General features: G+C 35.7%; 1 pseudogene; it reads right to left on the reverse strand.

The window, feature by feature from the left end:
* Nucleotides 1-16,455: 16,455 nt before the first annotated feature.
* On the reverse strand, nt 16,456-17,587 carry LOC140685973 (alpha-actinin-1-like; annotated as a pseudogene).
* Nucleotides 17,588-22,213: the final 4,626 nt, after the last annotated feature.

Here is a 22,213-nt window from a genome sequence, read left to right on the forward strand (position 1 = left end):
ACAGAAATATATTGCATTTGGCATCCCTTTATATAACATTCGATGTCAAATTCTAAATAAATTGATACCTAAGAGACAGCAACAAGAAGACTCTTCTCAATGACTTCTAGCTTAAGACCACCATGAACACATGTGTAGGTGAATAAGTTGGGTTTATTGCATGAAGGAGACAGCATATCATATGTTAGTTAGTAAGAGGATCTTGGAAGGGACTCATTTGGTGTTGTGTTAGGTACTTGATCTTAAAAAAAAAAAATCAAGAAAAAGGGATCTTCCCTAGATTGAATGGTGTCAGAAAACAAAGGCAATTTAATTTAGGAGGCAGAGGGAATAAACATTGCTAAGCTCAAACTTATAAAAAAGCAACAATCACTCCAATAAATTGGGAGAAGAGGATACTGGTTATTTCTCTGGGGTTTGGGAAGTGTCTTTATTTTCATCTGTGCTCAAACATGTCAATAAAGTGTTTCTCTTTTGCTCCATCACAGTGACCTTTTCTGATGCTAATGTTCTGTGATTTCTTTTTCTTGAGGATCACCAGAGTATCATGACCTGTTTGGCCAGACAAGCTCAGTAGTCATCTGTCAGAGGCAGATTTTTGTCTTCCTCACGTCTTTAAAATTAAAGTTTATACATGACCTCCTTTATTTTACTCTCTTCGTTGTCAAAGAAAACCATATGGAAGTCAAATAAACAATATGGGTTCATTCCTTTTTAGAGAATTAATGTCAAGGAACTGCCTGACTACATTCCTTTTTTCTGAAATCTGGTAGTTATAAGCTGAAGTTGAAATAGAGACCTATTTGAATCATTCAAATTTATTTGTATTCAGATTTTTTTAATTTGAAGTGGAAATTTTTTTTAAATATTAATTTTGAACTCCTACCCCTCAAAACTTGTTTCACTGTGGCTACCACACTATTCTTGCTCATTACTGTATTTTATTTTTCATACACATACATCTCATGCAACATAAAAGAGAATTTACTGTATATAGCTTGATGTCTAGAATATTTGTGTTTTGTTATTGACAAGAGATTATGAACTTTGTGAAGCTGAAATTGTATATTCCCCATATTTTTTGCACAGTCCTTAGCAGTGCAAACATCCATCTTCAGTTATAAATGTACTGATCATTTTAGGTTTAAGAGTAACGGACCCAACAATTTTATTAAAAAGAAAGAAACTGAAAAAAAAAAAAGAGTAAAAAGCCATGAGTGGTTTGAGTATATTGTGTATTTTGGGCCATTTTTGTGGTTCTTGATATGTTGATATGCAGGATAGGAAGAATTAGGTACATAATAGATTTGTTCTTTACTATATCCAGTACTTAAAATAGTGTAAAATGACAATTTCACAATGATCTGGACTAGTTTACTTAGAACAGTATGGAAATGAGGCATCCACTCTGGTTCTAGATTTCCTGTGTGTTATTTTAGATCTCATTGGAGAAAAATCCTGTTCTACTGAATGCAGTTGTAGGACAAATCCTTGTTGAGTGTCTAATATGCTCAGCTACAGATAGTAAAGAAGACTACGCCAGTCCTTTTAAACCAATGAGGAGACAAACCTCATACAACAGATGTCCAGGGTTAGTCAATAGTGTCTATGGATCCTCACTGATACCAGAAAAGAACTAGGCTACTTTCATGTTCTTGCTCTTCCATTCAGCTTTATTTTCCTTAGGGCCATGAATGGCTTCCATATTACCAGGCATCTGACCATGACCCAAGGCAGAATGAAGGCTATAGGTGAAGATGTCAAAGGGCAAGAGAGACTTGATCTTTTATTTTAACTCCTTTTTTCAGCCTTATTGAGGTAAAACTGATAAATAAAATTGTAAGAAACTTAAAGTGTACATCGTGATTTTTTTTAAATAAGAATCACTCAATAAGCATGCGCATATATCATGTTGGCTTCAGCTACATCATTGCACCATCTCAAGCTGCAAACACGGATTAGGACAAATTTGGAAACAAGGCACTTGGCATCCCTGAACAAGTTTGGAGTTAACATACATGAAGGATGGCAGGAAGTGTTCAAATTATGCCAGTTGCTAGTAGTCTCTATCAACAAATACATCATAAATGCAGATTTAGGATCACAAACTTAATGGTGAAATAAAAGGGGGTTGAGAAAGAGAAAATGCCAAAACTGAGGCCCCAGTAATGCAAGTTTCAATTCCACTGGTGGTAGTTAAAAAGTTTGCCTTGCAAGTTATAATCTCAAAAAAAAACTATTATCAAGTGTTATGTTTATCTGTGTAATATAAAATTATAAGTTAAAGACAAGGTGAACAATAATTTAATAGGTTTTAATGTAGTTAATTTACTAATGTTACACACATTTTGACCACACTAATACATAATAAAGTTATTTTAAATTAATGATAATATTTTAGTAAAGGCAATGTGAGTAAATATATCTAAATGTTTTTGAAATCTTATTTAATGCTTTATAATTAGTGAACTGATAACCTTCATTTAGGTGTATTATACTTTAATATTTATAGGTAATGACTGACAGAGCTAAAAATGACACCTTGAAATCAAGTCTCCCTAAAAGCAAGTTCCTCTACCAAGCTTATGATTAACCTCTGTTCAAAACTTATTCCATTTCTTGTCCTGAACCTGCTCTCCTCAAGATTAAGAAGTATCAAAGAAAAGGGGGGACCTGAAACCATATATAAACTCCTGTGTCCCTGTGCTTTGAAATAAAAGGCTTTTCCCTAAGTGTCCCAGGCCTCCCTGGAGTCTCAAAAGGCTGATTAAAGAGTTAATAGTTAGGAAATGTGAAGCTGTAGAAACACAGAACAGCTGTTAGGCTAGGAAACTGGTGACAATTTGGACTATAAATCGGCCACATAGCAGAGTCATTGAAATCTCATTTCCCTGAAAGATGTAAATAAAGGTCTAAAACAGATTCCTTAGTTTTTTTTATAGGAAGCAGACCCCCACCAGATGAAAACTGCTGGCTGCAAGCACAGAGCCCCCAGACCAGCTGAAACGATAAGACTGGATGCTCAAAATTTACCTTGATGCCAACAAATCTGAGAATTAAACCCAAGCTTATCAGATACACTATAGCCTCCTCCTTCACACCACCACCCTCAAAGACCCGTCCTTGAAAGCTACTGGGGAGTTCAGATCTTCAAACCATGAGCTGCCCATTTTCCTTGTTTTGTGCCCTGCAATAAATGCTGTACTTTTTCCTTCACTACAACTTGGTATCAGTAGATTGGCTTTACTGGGTGTGGGTAAGCTGACCCAAGTCCAGGTTTGGTAACAACCTCACAACACATATCAAAATGAAACAAATACATTACTGTTTGTGCTTACTAAGTCAGATTTTTTCAATATATTTCCACAATTGTGCCAACATGCAAGTAGCTTGTAAAAAACATCATGTTATAAATCTCATTAAACACTTCACTGTGTGCACTGCAGGATATGAGTAGAATCTTACAATTCTGTAGCTGTTGTCGGCATGTTTTATTTAAAATAGATAATAAGCATATTTTGGCCTCTTTCTTGATTATTTAAAAACAAGTGAGAGAATTCTGTTTCTAATTGTGTTAAATATACAAAAGTGATTATAGAAATCACTGGCTTACACCATTTTTGCCAGCAAAATTACATGATGATAAACACATTTTCAAACATCTAGTCTAATTTTTTTTACCTATATCACTAATCTACTTCTAAAACAGTGAATTTTCACACTTGATTTAAAGATGCAGTCTTTGGATTCAAAGGATAGTGTGTGCATCAATTTTTTTTGAAACTTAACTTTGAGCCAAGTAGCTTGCAAACACCCCTATAAAGTTTATCACATTTTGAAATTTTTATTAAGGTTAAATGTCTAATATTGACATTATTTCAAATGACTATAAAACAAAGTAATTTGACTATGAATCTTTAATGTGATATAAACCAAATGCAAAGAACTTTGATAATTTAATGTTTTCAGTGACTCCATGGAATTTTGAGACATAATGCACAAAATCTTTCACACTAATCATTTATTTTCTTCAACAATGAAAAATTTGCAAACATTAAAAAAATACAAGAACTCACGATGTATTTATGCAGGCTTTAAAATGTGCATATGCTCTAGCTCTGTCCACTAAAAAGAGTTAAAAATAACAGTCAGTGTAATAGCAACAGACACTCTCAGCCCTGAGACTGTGGTATTGAAAGACTCTTTCCTATAAAAAGAATCACAAAGCCTTGGAAAAAGCCTATGCTACAGGTTAGAGGTAGAATTTACATATGGCAAGCTAGGAATTTGTGGTCTCACCAGAAAACAGGAACACAAACAAAGTCATGACAAATGGACTCAGGCATCAAAAGGTTAATATGCATGCATAAATATGGAGAGTGATTGCAATGAATTTAACACATCAAATATGTTTGAATTCAGTAGTTGCGGTAATCTTAAAATACTTTGGTGAATACAGGAGGATATTAAGGAACCAACTAATTAAAACTGGGAAATAAAATGTAACAGAATGTATTTTTCATGTCTATATAATTTGCCCATCAGGACAATCAGGTTGCCAAGTACTTGGCTTATGTGTGGTGAGGGGTAATCTTCAAGAAAGATTTCAGATAATAAAGAAGTAAGATATAATTAAACTATCACTTCAAAAACTCTGATGACAGCATTTATCTAAACAATAATAATTAATGGCCACTGACAACCCCAACACAGAGATGACTGCCAATGTATGTTATCTTGCAAAGAAAGAAAGGAAAAGGAAGAAAGAAAGAAAGAAAGAAAGAAAGAAAGAAAGAAAGAAAGAAAGAAAGAAAGAGAAAGAGAGAAAGGTAGGAAGGAAGGGAGAGAGAAAGGAAGGGAGGAAGGGAGGAAGAAAAAGACAATTTAATCAATCCCTTATCTCTAGCAATTAACTTACGGGAATTGCAGGGGTCACGGGAAGATGATACCATGATTATGCATCCAGTAAAATCTAGACTATGGGAAATTTCACCACAAACTATCCAGTTTCTACAACAACAAGAAAATTGCAAAATTACAAATAAAGAAAGAAATCTGAACAAATAGACCAAATAATATTTAAGAGTCTTATCAGGCAATAGCAAAGAATAGGCCTTATTTTGATCCTAGGTCAGGTAAACACATTTTCTAAGAACTGATAAGTCTATTACAAAAATATGAACTCTGAGTAGATATTGGATAGTAATATTTAGGAAGTGTGAATTTTCCACTGGGATAATGTGATTTTCTATTATATACAAAAATAGTGACTCTCAAATACATTGTAAAATACGTACAGATTGAACAGTATGAAACGTGAGGAAATGGGTGAAGGCACTGTTAAATAACATATGTTATATGTGTTAATTGTTGAAACTTGGTAAGTAGATACATCATGCTACTCTTGAAAATCCGTTAGGAAATCTCAAAAGTGGAGGGAGAAAAAGAAACATGTCTTCTATCTTTGACAGTTTTTCTGAAATTTGGTGAGTGCATTTTTGATGTGTTAAAAAAGCAAAGGTTTTGGGTGGCATGATACATTTGCAAGAGTTCTACTTTATTTTAAGGGTATTTTTCTTGGTATGTGGTCAAAATACTGGAGTAGAATGACCTTGAACTCACCTCATCCCCCAGGCACAGCAAAATTAAGACTATTTACGGAGCAACTATCTATGACAATCTGAAGAGTAGCAGAAAGAAAAAAATTACAACTAAAGATATACGGAAGGAGCCACCGCAAATGGGTGGTGGGAGGGAAAAAGACATGGTAAAGTCAAGACCCACACCCTTTGCTAGGAGATACACAAACAGGAGGGTAACACAGCTGCAGAGTTCCCCCCCAGGAAGTGATGATTCTGACTCCACATCAGGCTCCCTGGTCTAAGAGTTCTGTACCAGGAAGAGGAGCCCCCAGAACATCTGGCTTTGAAGGCCAGCAGGGCTTGTGTACAGGAGGGCTGGAGGGCCTTAGGAAACAGAGAATCTTATCTTTAAAAACATGTGAAAAATTTTACATGATCCAGCAGCAATTGGAAAAGAGCCTGGATCAAACCAACTTGCTGAGTTTGGAAAGTATCCCAGATGGGCAGGAGGCAAGTAAAACTTACCCTGGGGATGGAGATGCTGGCTGTAGGCATTTGGGGGAGCTCATTCTACATCAGGGACCCCAGCACTGGCAAGCACCATTTGGGAGTCCTCACTCTAGCCTATTAATGCCAGGAAATCACCCATCCATCAGTGGGCCAGCACAAACCCTGGCCCTGCACCCCAGGCCATGCAACCAGCCACACTGGGACCTCAGCCCATCTGCCATAAGCGGGCAGCCGCTACACAGAGCAGCACCTGGCAGCCAACCAGGCCAGCATCCAGCCCTTTCTACCAATGCACTCATGGTAGCTGGCCCCACCAGAACAGAAGGACCCATATGGCCCACATAGGGGGCATTTGTAGAGCATGTAACTGGTGACTGGAGAGAAGCATGCCCCTGGACACTACAGGACATCTCCTACATAAGGCCATGTCTCCAAAATCAGAAAAAGTAATCATCTACCTAATACATAGAGAGAAAGACAAGAATTAGGCAAAATGAAGAGAGAGGAACATGCTCCAAAGGAAGAAACAAGTAAACCTCACAAGAAGAACTAAACAAAGTGGAAATAAATATACACAACAAAGAGTTCAAAGTAACGATCAAGAAGATGCTCAAGGAACTCAAGACAGGAATGGATGGACACAGTGAAACTTTTAATAAAGAGTTAGAATATATAAAGGAGAACCAAACAGAGCTGAAGAATACAATAACTGAAATAAAAAATACACTAGAATGAATCAACAGTAGATTAGATGATATAGTGGAACAGATGAGCAAACTGGAAGACAGAGTAGTGGAAATCACCCAGGCTGAACAGAAAAAGAAAAGAAAAAAAGTGCTAAAAAATTAAGATAGTTTAAGAGACCTCTGGGAAAACATAAAGAATAATAAGGTTTGCATTATAGGGGTCCTAGAAGGAGAGGAAAGAGAGACTGAAACTGAAAACTTATTTGAAAAAAAAAAAGCTATAAATGTCGGTAACCTGGGAAAGGAAACAGACATTCAAGTACAGGAATTACAGAGAATTTCAAACAAGACTCACCTACCTAAAGATACATTATAATTTAAATGGCAAAAATTAAAGATAATGAAAATATTAAAAGCAGCAAGAGACAAGCAACTAGTTACATAAAAGGGAACTCCCATAAGACTGTAAGCTGACTTTTCAGCAGAAACATTCTAGGCCAGAAAGGAATGTGTAGCCTCAAGACCTTCTGGCACCTAAGAGTTGACAGTATTCACTGTCCTGTTACCTCATCATCAACCAATCAGACAGAGAATTGTGCACGAGCTGATCACGTACCCTACCACTCCCCTCCCTTACCTGGCCTTTAAATATGCTTTGCTGAAACCCTTCAGGGAGTTCCGTGTTTTTCCTTGGCATGAGCCACACCACCCTCCTTGCTCGGCCAAGCAATAAAGCTTTCTCTGCTCCAAACTTTGATGTTTCAATTTGTTTGGCCTCATGGTGAGGCGGGCACATAAACTTGCCTTCAGTAACAATTCTACCCTACACACTGTGGTGTAGCCAAAATATTAAAAGAAAGCTAAGTTATTAATCTGGAGTTATGTCTTCAACATAATGAAATAAGTGATAATGTCAGGGAAAAGAGTCTGCCCTTGGAATGATCCATTTAGTCCAGTGATCAATCATCATGTGCAAAAGAGCCTCAAGAAATAATGAGCATAGGCGTTAAATGAGCCCATAGTCACCAAGGAGAGCCTATTTTGCTGTTTTACTAATTCAAATTAATGAGCACACTTCTCCTCCTGCCCCCAGTACACTTGTAAACATACACACAGCATACTTAATGATAGGAAAATGGTCCATGCACCGTGCATGAGAATTGCATCTATCTGATCCCAAAGAAACCTACAACTTTTTCTCTAAGTTTCTCTTTGATTTCACTGTTGCCAAGTTCCCCTAAGTAAACCTGGGGCTTCATTACTGCCTGGAACACAAGGTGAGCTGAGTTACAACCCCAAGAGATGTTTTAACAAGCTCTTCTTCTCCTGGGATCCAAACCACAGATGCAAGTGCTTGTAATTTCCTCTATTTAATTATAACTTTTTAATTGTTATATCATAGCACTCTAACAAGTCCCTTGGCACATCCAGAGCAGGGGTTTAACTGGCAGGACTCCCAGCTCCAGAAAGTTACTAAATCAAGAAAACAAGGCAGTTTTGAAACCTTTTTTTTTTTCTCTCATATTCTGTGGGAGTTAATTCAAATCTTCATTCAGTCCCTATGCTTTTAACCTGAACTATTTTTTCATAAATGGTCTCACTGGGACACCAAGCAATTATCAAGTAAGAGAAATCAAACCACCACAAGGGAAATGTCTCGGTCACAACAAAGCAAGCATATTTTTAATGCAAATTATTTGGTGATCCTGATACTTCATATTTGTTCTCATACAAAATTTCATTGCCTTTGTTGCTATGGTTTTATCATATACCCCCTAATTCACCTTTGAAAAACAGAATATGTCATTGAGTCCTCCATTAATAGATAAGCTTCAGAAGAAAAGATGCTAACATTCATCAACCCAACCAGCAACTTAAAATCAATTTTGATTTATAAACTACTCATACTCCATACCTCTTTCACTTCCTCTTCCTTCACACTACCGAAAAACAACAGCAACAAAATGACTGATTACTAGACAAAGACTAAAATACTTAAATAATTGATTTTGGGCATATCGTGACTACAACTGGCCAATCAATGCACGTGAGGAGTTACGTCTGTAAATTTTTAACAGGTACAATACAAAATTCTGCTTGTGGATATTGAAAACCTTATATACAAGTTTCTAACTATCCATTCTTTATTTAAAGCCACTATTGTCTTTTGTCCTTACATGTTTGTTTTGAAAAAGTTACATATATATATATTTTATATATAATATATAATATTTACATAAAATATATATTATATGTATTTTATATATACACACATACACATATATATTTAACAATCTTATTTTTTAAAATATATACATATACACGTATCTTAAGTGCATTTTCAAGATTAAATATTTTTTCATTATGATGATTAGACATGAAACAACTATTCTTTATTCAGGTAGCTTTAGTGAATAGTGTTTTATATCTTTATCTGAAATTTGATACCTTACCTTTGCCCTTCCTTTTAGGTATCTAACAGCAAGTGTACTTCTGAGATCTGTTTTCCAAAGAATAATTTTTAAAACTTCTTGTTTATAAAATTGTGCTATTGTCTCCCCAACTATACTGCTTTCTTGTTTCCACCTAGTCTAAAACATTCCATAAAGCAGATCTTACATGGGATCTTACTTCATGAGAAGAGTGTAGATTTTTAAAGTGCCATTATGAAGAGATATACAAAGGGGAAGGGGTCTTCCTTGCCTCAGGCCATTTGAAATCCTTCAGGGTAGAATGAGAAGAAGCTGCGACCTAGGATATTCTATCCAGCAAGGCTAACCTTTAGAATAGAAGGAAAGATAAAGAATCTCACAGAGAAGCAAAAACTAAAAGAATTCAGCCATATTAAACCTATCCTAAAAGAAATACTGAAAGGTCTATTCTAAATAGAAAAGCAGCAGGATGCTATAGAACAGAGAAGACCCTAAGTGGAAATGCAATAACTATAATGGGTTGCAAAAGAATAAACAGGAAGATGTACAGGGGGACAACAAAATCATAAAAAAGTGGGAGAAAGGAGAAAGAAAATATATTTTTTTCTTTTCTTTCTTTCTTTTTTTAGGATGTGTTTGAGTTTATATGACTATCAGTTTAAAGCAAACAGATATAATAATGGGTTAATATACTTGAAAAACAGGGTAGCCACACAACAAAAGCACATAATAGAATCACACAGCCAAAATAAGAAAAACCAAGATAATGCAAAAGAAAATTATCAAATCACAAAATGAAGAAGAAATAAAGAGTACATACCAAATCAACTGGAAAACATTTATGGAAAAATAAATTTATTTATTTATTTATTTATTTATTTATTTATTTATTTCTGTTTTTCCTGTTAATGGAAAGATGGGCATTATATTAACTATAGAATAAATAACAATATGCATTAGATAGATAGATAGATAGATAGATAGATAGATAGATAGATAGATAGACAGATAGACAGACAGATAGAAGTTTGCCTTTAATTAATGATTTTTTGAAAATTTGGGGCTAGATTATTTCTCTTTCTTCTTGTTAAATGTTTGTATTGGTAATGAATTCTTTAAAAGATAGGAAAACTGTACATCAAGTTTTTGATTTTTTAAGCTAAGATAAATAACCTGTCGTTAGTAAAAAAAAAAAAATATGTGTACAGTGTGGAAAGGTACAGATTTAAGAAACTAAATACCTGATGGGTAAGATAATATGAGAAATTTCAAGTATCGCAGAGTAGATGTCTAAATAAATGCTTATAATTGTTTAATTTCACCCTAAAATTTTTGCATGCTCACACAAAGGTGTATCCAAAGCCCCAGTATGCAAAAAGTAATGAAATTTTTTGACCCCTAGATCTGAATGTATGTTCTCTAGAAAATTGGGGCATTAGATTTAACAGGCAACAAGGATGTTACAAAATAAGTAGAGAGATTAAACATTAGGAGGGATTTTTTGGATTCTTTTATTAGCTATCAATCCATTCAGTTATAAAGGAAGACTATAGAATTTCTTCAGAAACGTAGCTTTAACAAAAACATCTGTTGATTTTTAAGTAAATTTAACTGTAATTTTCCTTGATATTGACATACAAAATAAATTACAAATTTTGGATTATATTAAGATCTAAAAGTATCAGTCATTTTTTTCTTAATTAACTTATTTTCTTTTTCTCTATATAGTGGAAACTTGAAGTCACTGCTAATGAAAAAAGCTTTTGTATATAATACATTTGAGTTTAACAATATGCAAAAAGAGTAAGTCATATAAATAATAAGAAAGCTTGATTTCTGGGTAAGTTCCAGGAGAAGACTAATTCTAGCCACACATCTCTTGCTCTAATTCTCATTATGTGTTTGACAGTTTATTACCAAAAAAAACTGATTTCAACCTGCGTATTCTTCATAAACACACAACGCTTATTCTTACACAAATGAACCTCACAAAGCAGGTGAGAAATTGTGCTTCATAAGAACTTCTCTGGTTCTCTAGTAGGTGTGCTGTCAATCTCTTGGGTTAATAAGGAAGGTTATAGGACTATCTTCCTCAGCAGTATGTTATTAACAAAAATATCACATTTTTTAATTAGATGGCAGTTACCTAAGATTTAATTATGTTTGATTTAGAAGGAGGCTATTGTTAATATTGGCAAAAATTTCCTCCCCAAATTCTGCTTTCTATATGTAAGCAGATACTATGTCTTATCCAAGACAAAAAAATTAACAAATTTAACAAATTTAAATGATAAAGTGCAAAATTTAGGGGAAATTTACTGTGCTTTCAAGAATACATGTTGATTACATAACCCACCTTATGTGTTTGTCAAAATATTTTTGACCTATTTCTCATAATCCTTGTTTAAAACATGTCAAATTAGTAAGTGTGGGTATAAGGGAAAACAAGTATTTAATATAGATCTTAATATCTACTTTCTCAATTTATTCATTTTTGAAGTACCTTTCAAGATTTTATAAATTCACAATATTTTCAAAATATTAACATGTAAAGATATAGACAAACTGAACGTGAACAGCTCAGTAGAATCTTGAACATCTGAGAATTTGAAAACTGACTCTGTAGCAGTTTTTTGCTTCAGTCTTTTTACCTTACTCATCAAATTTCTGTTGATTGAATAATGGCAATTACCATTTTTTGGTTATTATCATAATTTCCTTCCCTAAATTTCATGATTTGAGCATCATTGATAAAAGGGTTTTTTTTGTTTTGTTTTGTTTTGTTTTGTTGTTTTCTGCCAAGCATGGCACAGATCTGGTGCTGCTTGTGGAAAGTAAAAACATCTCTCAACGTGGCTCAGAGATTCTTATTTAAATATTACATGGGAAAAGGTGATGGAAAATAATTTCATTTCATGTGTATAAGTAAGTGCATATAACTTGCATCATATATACTATACATTTTAATCTGGACAAAGAAATCATTAACAACTTACAAAAGACAAAATAAATATGCAGAGGGAGCCATTGAAAGTGACTTTTCCATCTTATTCTCTAACCATTTTTCTCTTTTTCTACCATATAATGTGACATTTAAAAAATAGTTTTAAAAGTGACAGAAAAAGTTACGGAACTATTGATTTGTAATGCTTCAATTAAAGTTGTTTTTGTAGTCTTCAAATTGATTACATGGATTATATAGATACACTCAAATGTAATGAGAAATTTTAATGAGTTAGTACGACCCATATTTTCAAACATATGCCATTTCTGAAACTCCATATTTCCTTAAATATTCTTAGACATGTAGTAAAATATTTACATTTTAAGGGGAAATATAATTGAATCCTAATGAATATACTTGTTTCTTCTTTGGGTCACATTCAGACACTATCAATCTTTTTTTTTTATATTTTATAGGCTTGTTTAATTTTATTAGGGTATACTTTTTGTTGAAAATACACAGTAATGTTCCTATTTAAATGATTATGATTTATGAAATTATAAAAAAAATTCTTCTCTTATTTTTTGCCAATAGAAACACTTTGTCAGAGCAGGTCATACACCATTTTTTTAACTCAACAATTATTTAAATTTTTTATACTATATGTCTGCTATTGGCTCACAGTTATCAAAATTATATACTAAGGAATAATACACAGCTTCCACCTTCAAGGTACTTACAATTGAGACAGCACATAAAATTATACACATTGAGATAATGCAAAATTAGATAAATGCCCAAGCAGGTGTGAGAAACACACCATTAGCTTTCACTGAATCGTGAAATTGCACAAACCATTAAAGGTTCACAATGGTTTTACTGGGAAGGTGAATTTTTAAATGTCTCATTTGATCACTGTGGTTAGAGATTTTATCTTCCCAGAATCACCTCTCTCTCTGTCCAATCTTTTTAGAATCTGAGCAAAAAGATTCTGAATCCCCCCAAGTTCTAAAGGAAGATCTCATCCTTTTCCTGAGATGGTCTCCCAGAAATGTTAATCCATTAGGCACTTCTGCCACGGACACATATGTTTTCTCTGTGGGAAGATAGGGGTTAAAGCAGCCCTTTTCCCCCCTCTATTCCAAGGAGCAAGAAAAAGATGCTCACGGGAAATAAGGAAGCCGGGTGACCCCATATAACCACCCTGTAAGCACAGGGATTATTAACCTTCAGGTAAACAGACGTTACATTTGCTGGAAAGAGCGAACTTCTATTTGGAATGATTTTGTTTTAAATTATAAAATAGGATGACAGAAATGATTCCAAATATATAGTAAACTCAGTAAGCATACATGAAAGAGGATTTAAATCTCAAAATACGAAGTTTGAAGAAGACATATCGGGGGAAAAAATACAGAAAGTTTGAAGGTAAATGAGAAAATGATAACCCCCAAACAGGCTTTAGCCTCCCTCCATCCAACAGAAAACACAGAAATGAGAAATATTTAGATGCAGCTAAGGTGATGGTTATTTATTATTCATCTTTATTAACACTAAATTAATAAGATATTCTGGATTGGAGACAAATTTCTTGTTATTCTTCACAGTACACAGTAAGGGTCAACCCACTCGCCCTAACTCACAATCCCAGTACAACTTGGTCAGTTGTCCACAACAGTAGCAGGACCCAAAGACAAGAAAGGAAGCAAAAAAGAGGAGGCAGCTGTCCGCCTCTCTTCCTGAAAAATATTACTCCTAAACCCAACACTTTGGTGTGTCGGTAACACTTCTCCAGTGGCATCCAGAACTCAATTCTCATTTCCCTTTGACAGGTAAATATATAGGCAGATAGCCACTTCAATATTCCTGGCACCTGCTCTTAATCTAGGAATTTACAAGACACTGTAACCTTTGGCCATCTCCTGGAGATAAGAGGAATGGCTACACATGTAAATCTCATGATACGAGAGAGGACTTGTAAAATTTTAGAGGAACACAGAAAAATCCAGAGAAGCTTTATTTCGCCACACTAGGCAATAAGCAAAATAGCCACCAAAGAAAAACAAAACCAGAAAACAGTGGGGAGGTGGAAGGTGTCTGGTTTCTGGTGTGAGGAACCGCTGCACACACCATGATGCAGGAAAGCCTGAGGGAAAAAGTGATGGGCACCCTCTTAACGTCCTGGAAGGATTGATACCTGCACATTTTGACCCGGCATGTTCATGATAACTAGGTAAGGTAAACAGTGCACAGATATAAAACAAATAAAATGCATCTTTTCAAAGAAAGAATTGGAACATGATAAAGATGTGTGCAGATATAAAAAAAATTTCAGTAGTGGATATAAACAATCAAAAATTTAAAGGCTTAGTAGAATTTAAACATACGGTACTCTTCAGAAAATAAAGATTTAATAGATAGAATGGAAATATGAATGGATACAACTAAATTTTGTATTGTTGAGCGAGAGATCCAGATGAAGAAATTGCTAGGGGAGGAGCCAGAAGGGGCAAGAATGTGGGAAATATAAAAGCCAAGTTAAGTGAATAGGTAAGTTTATGAATATCTTGAATACCATAAGGTCTGTTCTCTGTTATCACAAGTAGGTATTCTTGTCATGTCTTGTCAAAACTGTGTTATTTCTTTATGTGTTCTAAATCTAAATATACATATTTTAAACCTTACTTAGTAGGTAATTCTTATCATAACAACATTAAAGTCTCTGTGAAAAAATTCAAACGAAAGTCATCTCAGCATTAATATCTTATGATTGCTTTTTTCCTTAGAAAATTGGAGATTTCTTATTTTTTTATATTACAAGTAGTTTTTGGAATGTATCCTGGACAGTCTGTATAGCTTTTTGTGTGTCTCTGGGTCTTATTTCAATCCTATAGTGAATACTGACTTTTCTCTTTTTTTTCTTCCTTTTTTTTTTAAGCATAAATGCTTATATTTGAGTTTATGGTGTAAGTTTTGACCAGCCACCTCTGTGTTTTGATTTTGTTGTCTTCTACTTTCAAAGTCTTTGCAGTGCTATTTAAATCTGTCCCTATGTGCACCACCCAGTGAAAAGAAATACAGCCTATTAATGAAGTCCTATTCTCAAAGTCTTAAATACGCTCTCTGGGATCATATGAATGCAGGTGCAACTTTATGCATCATTTACCTGAGGCTCACTGACTCCATAACCTTTCTGGTAACTTTGATTCCATTGACCTCCCTTTTCTGCCACATGCCTGGAAGCCTGGGGCTTTTGTTCTTCTTCTCTGTCATATACTCTCTGCTAATAAATTATGTCTCTAGCAAAACTGCAAAGGAAGAAGAGATGTGCTCTCCACAACCCTTTGAGGACACGGTGCCCCTGATGAAGAAGAACCCTCAAGATAAGCAGTTACCACTCCTGCAGGACTGCAGGGGGAGGGGAAAGATACAAGAGAATAAAGCAAAGCGCTTAAAGGGATGATTCTCCAGTTCCTCTGATTTTTAAGCATTTCCTTTCTTTCTCTTTGAGGAAGAACTAGAAAGATCCTCCTAGACTTCTCTCTGTAAATGCCCTAATACCCATTTATAGGTTTGGGGCTGCCTTGTAACCAGGCCAGAGGAAAATGGAAGAAAAATGGAAAACATATTGCTGGTTCATTGGTGGTTCGAATCTCAGTCTTTTTCTCCCAAAGGTCCTGATAATGTTTACCTTCTAGAATCAAATGTCTCCTCCATGCATTCCATTTCAAAAGATTTTCTTTAATACCATAAAATATTTTCATGGACAAGTGAGCTAGCAAACACACATGCACCAATGTACCTTTTGACAAGATTATTCTCTACCCCCACCCTCACCTCAAGGTGGGCATGAGATTGGAGAAATGAATAAATCAGATGGCACACACCGAAAAAAATCGATAGAAAGGATGGAATATAACACTGTGCTTAGTTATTTTCCTGTGTCGCGACAAAATTAAACATTTTGGTGCAAATAGTTAATTTTTCCTCTTTTCCATTTAAGTCTGGTGGAGGAGAAAAAATTTTCTATAATAAAATACGTGGTTTTTGGGTTTCTTACTTTTTTTTTAATGTAAGGCATTTTTTTTGTTTGTTCTTTGTTTTTTTCAGAAAATAATTTTGTAAACTGTCACTTCGCGGGCAGGGAGGCTCGATGCCATATGGGTCCCGGGTCGCCTCCTTGGAGGCCGAGCACGGAAACCCAACACCCCGGGCGGCGGCGGCGGCGGCGGCGGCGCCGGCGGCACAACAGGGCGGGGCTCGCGTAGAGGATGGGGGGGGCGCAGACCCGGCGGCGCGGGTTAGAGGTCCCTCTCGCCGTACAGCGCCATGGAGGACATGTAGTCCAGAGCCCCAGGCACGGCGTCAGGGCCGATGCAGGGGGCCATTCGTGCGATGCAGTGCACGGCCTGGTCGGGCGGTGGCCCACGGCTCAGCTCGTCCACCGTGGTGTAATGCTTGTCCCCGGCCAGGATCTTGAAGGAAGCCACGATTTGGCCTGCTGTATCTGTGTCGGCTGTCTCACGGGACATAAAGTGGATGAAGGCCTGGAATGTCGCTACCCCCAGGCGGTTGGGGGTCCACAGTGCTCATGATGCAGGTAAATCCTGCCTCTCCGGGGGAGGGGAGTGGTGGGAAGTCTTCACCAATATAACCCAAGCTGATGAGGCAGTCTTTGAACTCCTCGCGACCCTGCGTGCTGGAGTGATCCCGGTCAGAGTGGTTGAAAGTGGCCCGGAACTCGTTCATCTGCTCCTGGCTGATGCCCTTGGCATCCCTGGTCAAGACCTGGTTCTCCACCTCATTGACGGTCCTGGCGGTGGTGGTGAGGAGCTGCTCCCAGCCCACGTGGATGTGCCCTATGGTGTAGTTGGTGTGACTGCTGTCGAAGATGAACGCTTCCTGGATGAGCTGGTGGTCACCCTCCAGCTGGTCAATCTTGGGCTTGTACTTGACGATGTGCTTCTCCTACCGCCGCAGGTGGCTGAGCTGGTCCTCCAGGGTCCCATGCATCTCAGTGGAGATCCTTCTGACTCCTCCGTCTTGGTCTGGATCCAGGGCCCGATGACGTCAGCCTGAGCCCCAAACTGCTTGCGAACCTCTGGTTGTGCTGCTGGCGGGCATGCTCTTATATCAGGGCCTGGTCTCCCAGAGGCCCAGCTGCCGCACGTGGTCCCTTTTACCATTGATCTGAGGCCTGATGGTTGTGTAGGGATTGTTGCCCGCCTTGTTGGCGTGGTAGGTCTGGACAATCTTGCACACCTCCTTGTGAATGCCCAGGATGGCCAGGCGCTCCTTGTCAGCATCGAGGAGGGTGGCCTTGAACTGCTCGTGGCCTGTGGTCAGTCTCTGGATCTCCTCCATGGTGGGCACTATGAAGGTCTCTTGCAGGTTTGAGGTAAAATTCGTGAATATCTTTTTATATACACTCATAGGTATTTAATATTTAGGTAGCATTGTACATGCTACTTAAAGTTTGTTTCTCTTCATTAATATTTAAATTTGATTAGTTTATATTAAATTCTAATACATTTTACTACATTCTACTGAACTTTTTCAGTGCAGAACCATACGGACTATGCCTAATGAGAGTGTTCTTTGTTTTAAAGGGATATATATTCCATTATTTGTGCCTAATTGGATAGGCTAACAGTTCAGTAGTACACACAATAAATGTGAGAGAGGCATCTTGGTCTCAGAATCAGAGAAGCAGCTTTTAACATTTCTTAAGTATACTATTTCTCTTAAGTGTTTTTTACATACTCTTCCTTTGTCATACTAAGGGAGTTTAATTTGATTTTCAGATTGCTAATTTTTTTCATTAAGTATGAATAGCTTTTCAGTTATATCAATTTCACATCCTTAAGGATATATATAATATAATATAATATATATGAGATTGGCCTATAATATTCAGTTCTTATCATGTCTCTGTTAAGATTTGGTATCAACTTTTGGCCAGTATATAAAACTAGTTAGGATGTATTTTAAAAATTGTCTATTTTCTGGGTAATTCAGTGAAATATTGGCACAATTCTTTCACTAAGTATTTGGTAAAATTCACAAGTATAGTTATTGAAGTCTGGAATTTGCTTTGTGGGACTATATTTCTAATATTAATTCAGTTTATTTAAAATTATATGATGATTTAGGTTTCTGTCCCTGTGTGGTCAGACTTTGTGAATTATATTTTTGTAAGGATTAATTTATTTAATCCATACTCCAAAATCATTGCCATTTTGTGTAATATGTTATTATCTTTGTTGACATGTTTGAGATTGATAATGATGTATATTCCCATTTCTGGTGTTGATTATTTGTTTTCTATCTTTTTTCTTGATCACTTTTCCCAAGGTTTTATCAATTTTATGAGTTTTTTTTTCAAAGAGCTAACTCTAGATTTCATTGCCTTTGTAGAGCATGTTTGTATATTTCATTGATTTCTATCTTTATCTTTTGTTTTCTTATTTCTATTTTTTTCCTGAAATTAATTACATAAATACTTATCTCAGGTTTAAAGGGAACAATAAATTAATTTTAAAGCCCATATTAAAATTTTAGGAAAGCAAGTTTTCATTTCAAAATATTTTCTAGTATTCTCCATAATTACTATTTACCCTATGGGTACTTTAGAAGTAGTCTCCTTAATTTCTGAATTGATGTTGCAGAAGTATTGTGTGATGTACAGAGTGATCAGAAAAAACATACTCTGAAGCGTTTGAAACCTTTGAAGTGTGTTGAACCTTGTCTGACATTAGAAGCAAAGAATTTTAGTAATACGGTTGCAGATGATTTAGTCATTAAAAATATAAACAATGAATATATGGGAATAAACATATTTTAATAAATATCTCTGGTCACCCTCCACAGGAACCAGAGGCAGGAGCACCGGGGCCACCAGAGCCAGGCTGTAGAGATGTACCCTGGCAGCAGCCACAGAAGCAGGGCCAAGACTAAACCCTTCAGCCGGTGAGTTTTGGCATCTCAGTAGCACACACAACACAGTATGTCATTGTACCTCTGTGGCCACAGCAGCATTCACACATTCTCTGTAAATCAGCCCCAAGAATACAACTAGTCCTTGGGGACTTCGTCTCCTACAAAAAAAAGTAATATTTATTGTATTATTCTTACAGTTTCCCTTTGTTGTTTATAACAGTGTCACTGTGGATTCTTACCAGTTACAGGGATTAAGTAATCTGAAGAAAGAAAATGACATTTTGTGGGTTTCATCTCACAGTGATTTTTTTTATACCATCCTTACCTGTATGTATATAAAATCCAAACAGACTGTCTCTACAGGAGTTGGCAAATTTTTAGCCCTCCTTTATAAGCTTGTCCCTCCCATTATAAACCCTCTAATCTACATCTTGAGAAACAAACGTTAAAAAAGGTGCAATAAAAAGGTTATTTCTCAGGAAGAAGGGGAGGAAAATGTAGCTTCTTCCTTGAAATCTTAGAAATTGTGGCAAACTCAGGAAAAAATCAAAATCTAGTGGATAAAAAATGTTTTGAAGTTCTTAAAGTCAATTGTACTTCTTATTAGAAATGCTAAATAATCCTATGTTGGAAGAAAAGTTGTAAATCTAGACTAAACACAACACATTTCACTACTTGTTTCCTCTAGTTCTAGAAAGACTTCTAAGTAGTATGAATGGAATAGTCACTATAAGTGTGGACTGAATGTGCCATTTTACTTTTCTTACATATTTCAGAATCCATCATCTGTTTATGAGCCTTGTTCTTTGATCATGTCTTAGATGATGCTTTCATGTTCCAGATGTACATTATTAGATTTCATAAAATGACAAAAGCTAACATTTGTTGTGAGTATCGTATGCGGTTTAATAAGGGACCATGAAATCAATTAAGAGAATTTGAGGACACTGTGTTTTAGCAAGAGCAGTTATGTAGCTTGGCAGGGAAATATTATAAAACTCTGGCTCTCAAGCTTCTTTTAATCAAGCTTTTTATTTTGGGGTAATTGTAGATTCACACTCAACTCTACAAAATAAAACACAAAAGAAGAAGAAACTATGAACTCTTTACCCAGTTTCCCAAATAGTAAAATCTTCAAAATTAAAGTACACTATTAACAAATAATATAGCAATAACCTTTCATGTTGTCTTTTATAGTCACAGTCACTTGGCTCCTGCCCTCTCCTTAAGCCCCTGTTCCATTAATCCATTCTTTTATTTCTATAATTTTATCATGTGAAAATGTTACATAAATGGAACTATGGAATACGTAAACTTACAAGACTGGCTTTTTATTAACTGCATAATTGTCTCCTGAGAATTATGCTTTTGTGAAACTAACAGTTAATTGTTTTTAATTTGTTACTTGTGATAAATTGTACACAAAATTTACCATTTTAACCAATTCTAAGCATACAGTTCTGTAGCGTTAAGTATAGTCATACTGTTGTGCAACCTTCACTACCATTCATTCCATAAATTTTTCCTCTTCCTAAACTGAAACATTGAACTTGTTAAGCAGTAGCTCTCCCTTCTCCCCTCCCCAGCCCCTGGCAACCACCATTCTGTTTTCTCTCTCTACGAATCTGACTGCTCTAGGTACCTCAGTAAGTGGAATTACACAGCATTTGTCCCATTGTGACTGGCTTATTTCACTTCGTATAATGTTTTCAGGGTCTATCCATGTGGCAGCATGTATCAGAACTTCATTTCTTCAAGTCCGAATAATATCCCACTGTACACATATACCGTGTTTACTTACCCATTTATCTTTGATGAACACTTGGGTTGCTTTCACATTATGATTGTGAATAATACTGCTATAAAGATGGGTGTACAAATATCTCTCCAAGACCCTGCTTTCAATACTTTCAGATATTTACCCAGCAGTGAAATTGTTGGATCTTATGTTTATTCTATTTTTAATTTTTTTGGAGGGGCCAGCATACTGTTTTCCATAGAGGATGCACCTTTTTACATTCCCACCAGAAATGCAAAAAGTGCTAATTCTCTACATCCTCACAACCACTTGTTATTTGTTTTTTTTTTTTTTTTGTGGTCGCCATCCTAACGTGTGCAAAATATATTGTGGTTGTGCTATGAAATTCACTAATTTAATGATAATAGAGATCTTGACATGTGCTTGATCGCCATTTGTATATCTTCTTTTTTTGCCTATTTTTTCATTGGATTGTTTTTAATGTTGACTTGTAGGACTTCTTTATTTAAGTATAGTTTATTTACATTATATTGGTTTCAGGTGTAAAATATAGTGATTCAGTATTTTTGTGGATTATACTCCAATGTTTTTATAGATTATACTCCATTTAAGAAAATATTGGTTGTATTCCCTGTGCTGTACAATATATCCTTGTAGGTTATTTATTTTATGCATTAGTAGTTTGTGCCTTTTTCTATATTACTCATATTATCAGATATATCAGATATTTGACTTTCAAATATTTGCCCTAATTCCATGGCTTGCCTTTTCACCTTATTGATAGTGTATTTTTATGCCTAGAACCTTTTTATTTTGATGAAATGTTTTCTTTTATTCTGTTTTTGGTGTCATATTCAAGAAATTATTGCAAATCTAATGCCATGAAGCTTTCCCCCTATGTTTTCTTCTAATGAGGTCTTTGATATTTTTTTAGTTAATTTTTCTATATGATTAAGGTAATAGTCTAAATTTTTTTTTTTGCAAGTTGATATCCAGTTTTCCCAATAGCATTTGTTAAAGACATCTTTCCTCATCGAATGGCCTTCTGCTCCAGAAATATAAACTTGGTGGGGACCACGTCTGGTTTCAGTTTAGCTATTCTTTTGATAACAGTTTTTGTAACAAAATGGTGGTTGATTACTAAGATCTAGTGAGAGAAAACGTTAATATTTTGAAGCCTCTGGAGAGAGAAGATTCCCTATGTTTTAAATACTTCCTGTATATTTCAGGCTAAAGGCAGCATTCTTTTACAACAGGTGCAGAGCTAGCCAAGATGAAGCCTTAGAAAACAGGGCACAGGGTTAAAGCCAAAGGAACAGATCCCATATGGAGTCAGATTTGTTTTCTGTTACAGATCTGCT

The sequence above is a fragment of the Vicugna pacos genome, chromosome 15 (genome assembly GCF_048564905.1).
Source record: "Vicugna pacos chromosome 15, VicPac4, whole genome shotgun sequence".
Classification (NCBI taxonomy): Eukaryota; Metazoa; Chordata; class Mammalia; order Artiodactyla; family Camelidae; genus Vicugna; species Vicugna pacos.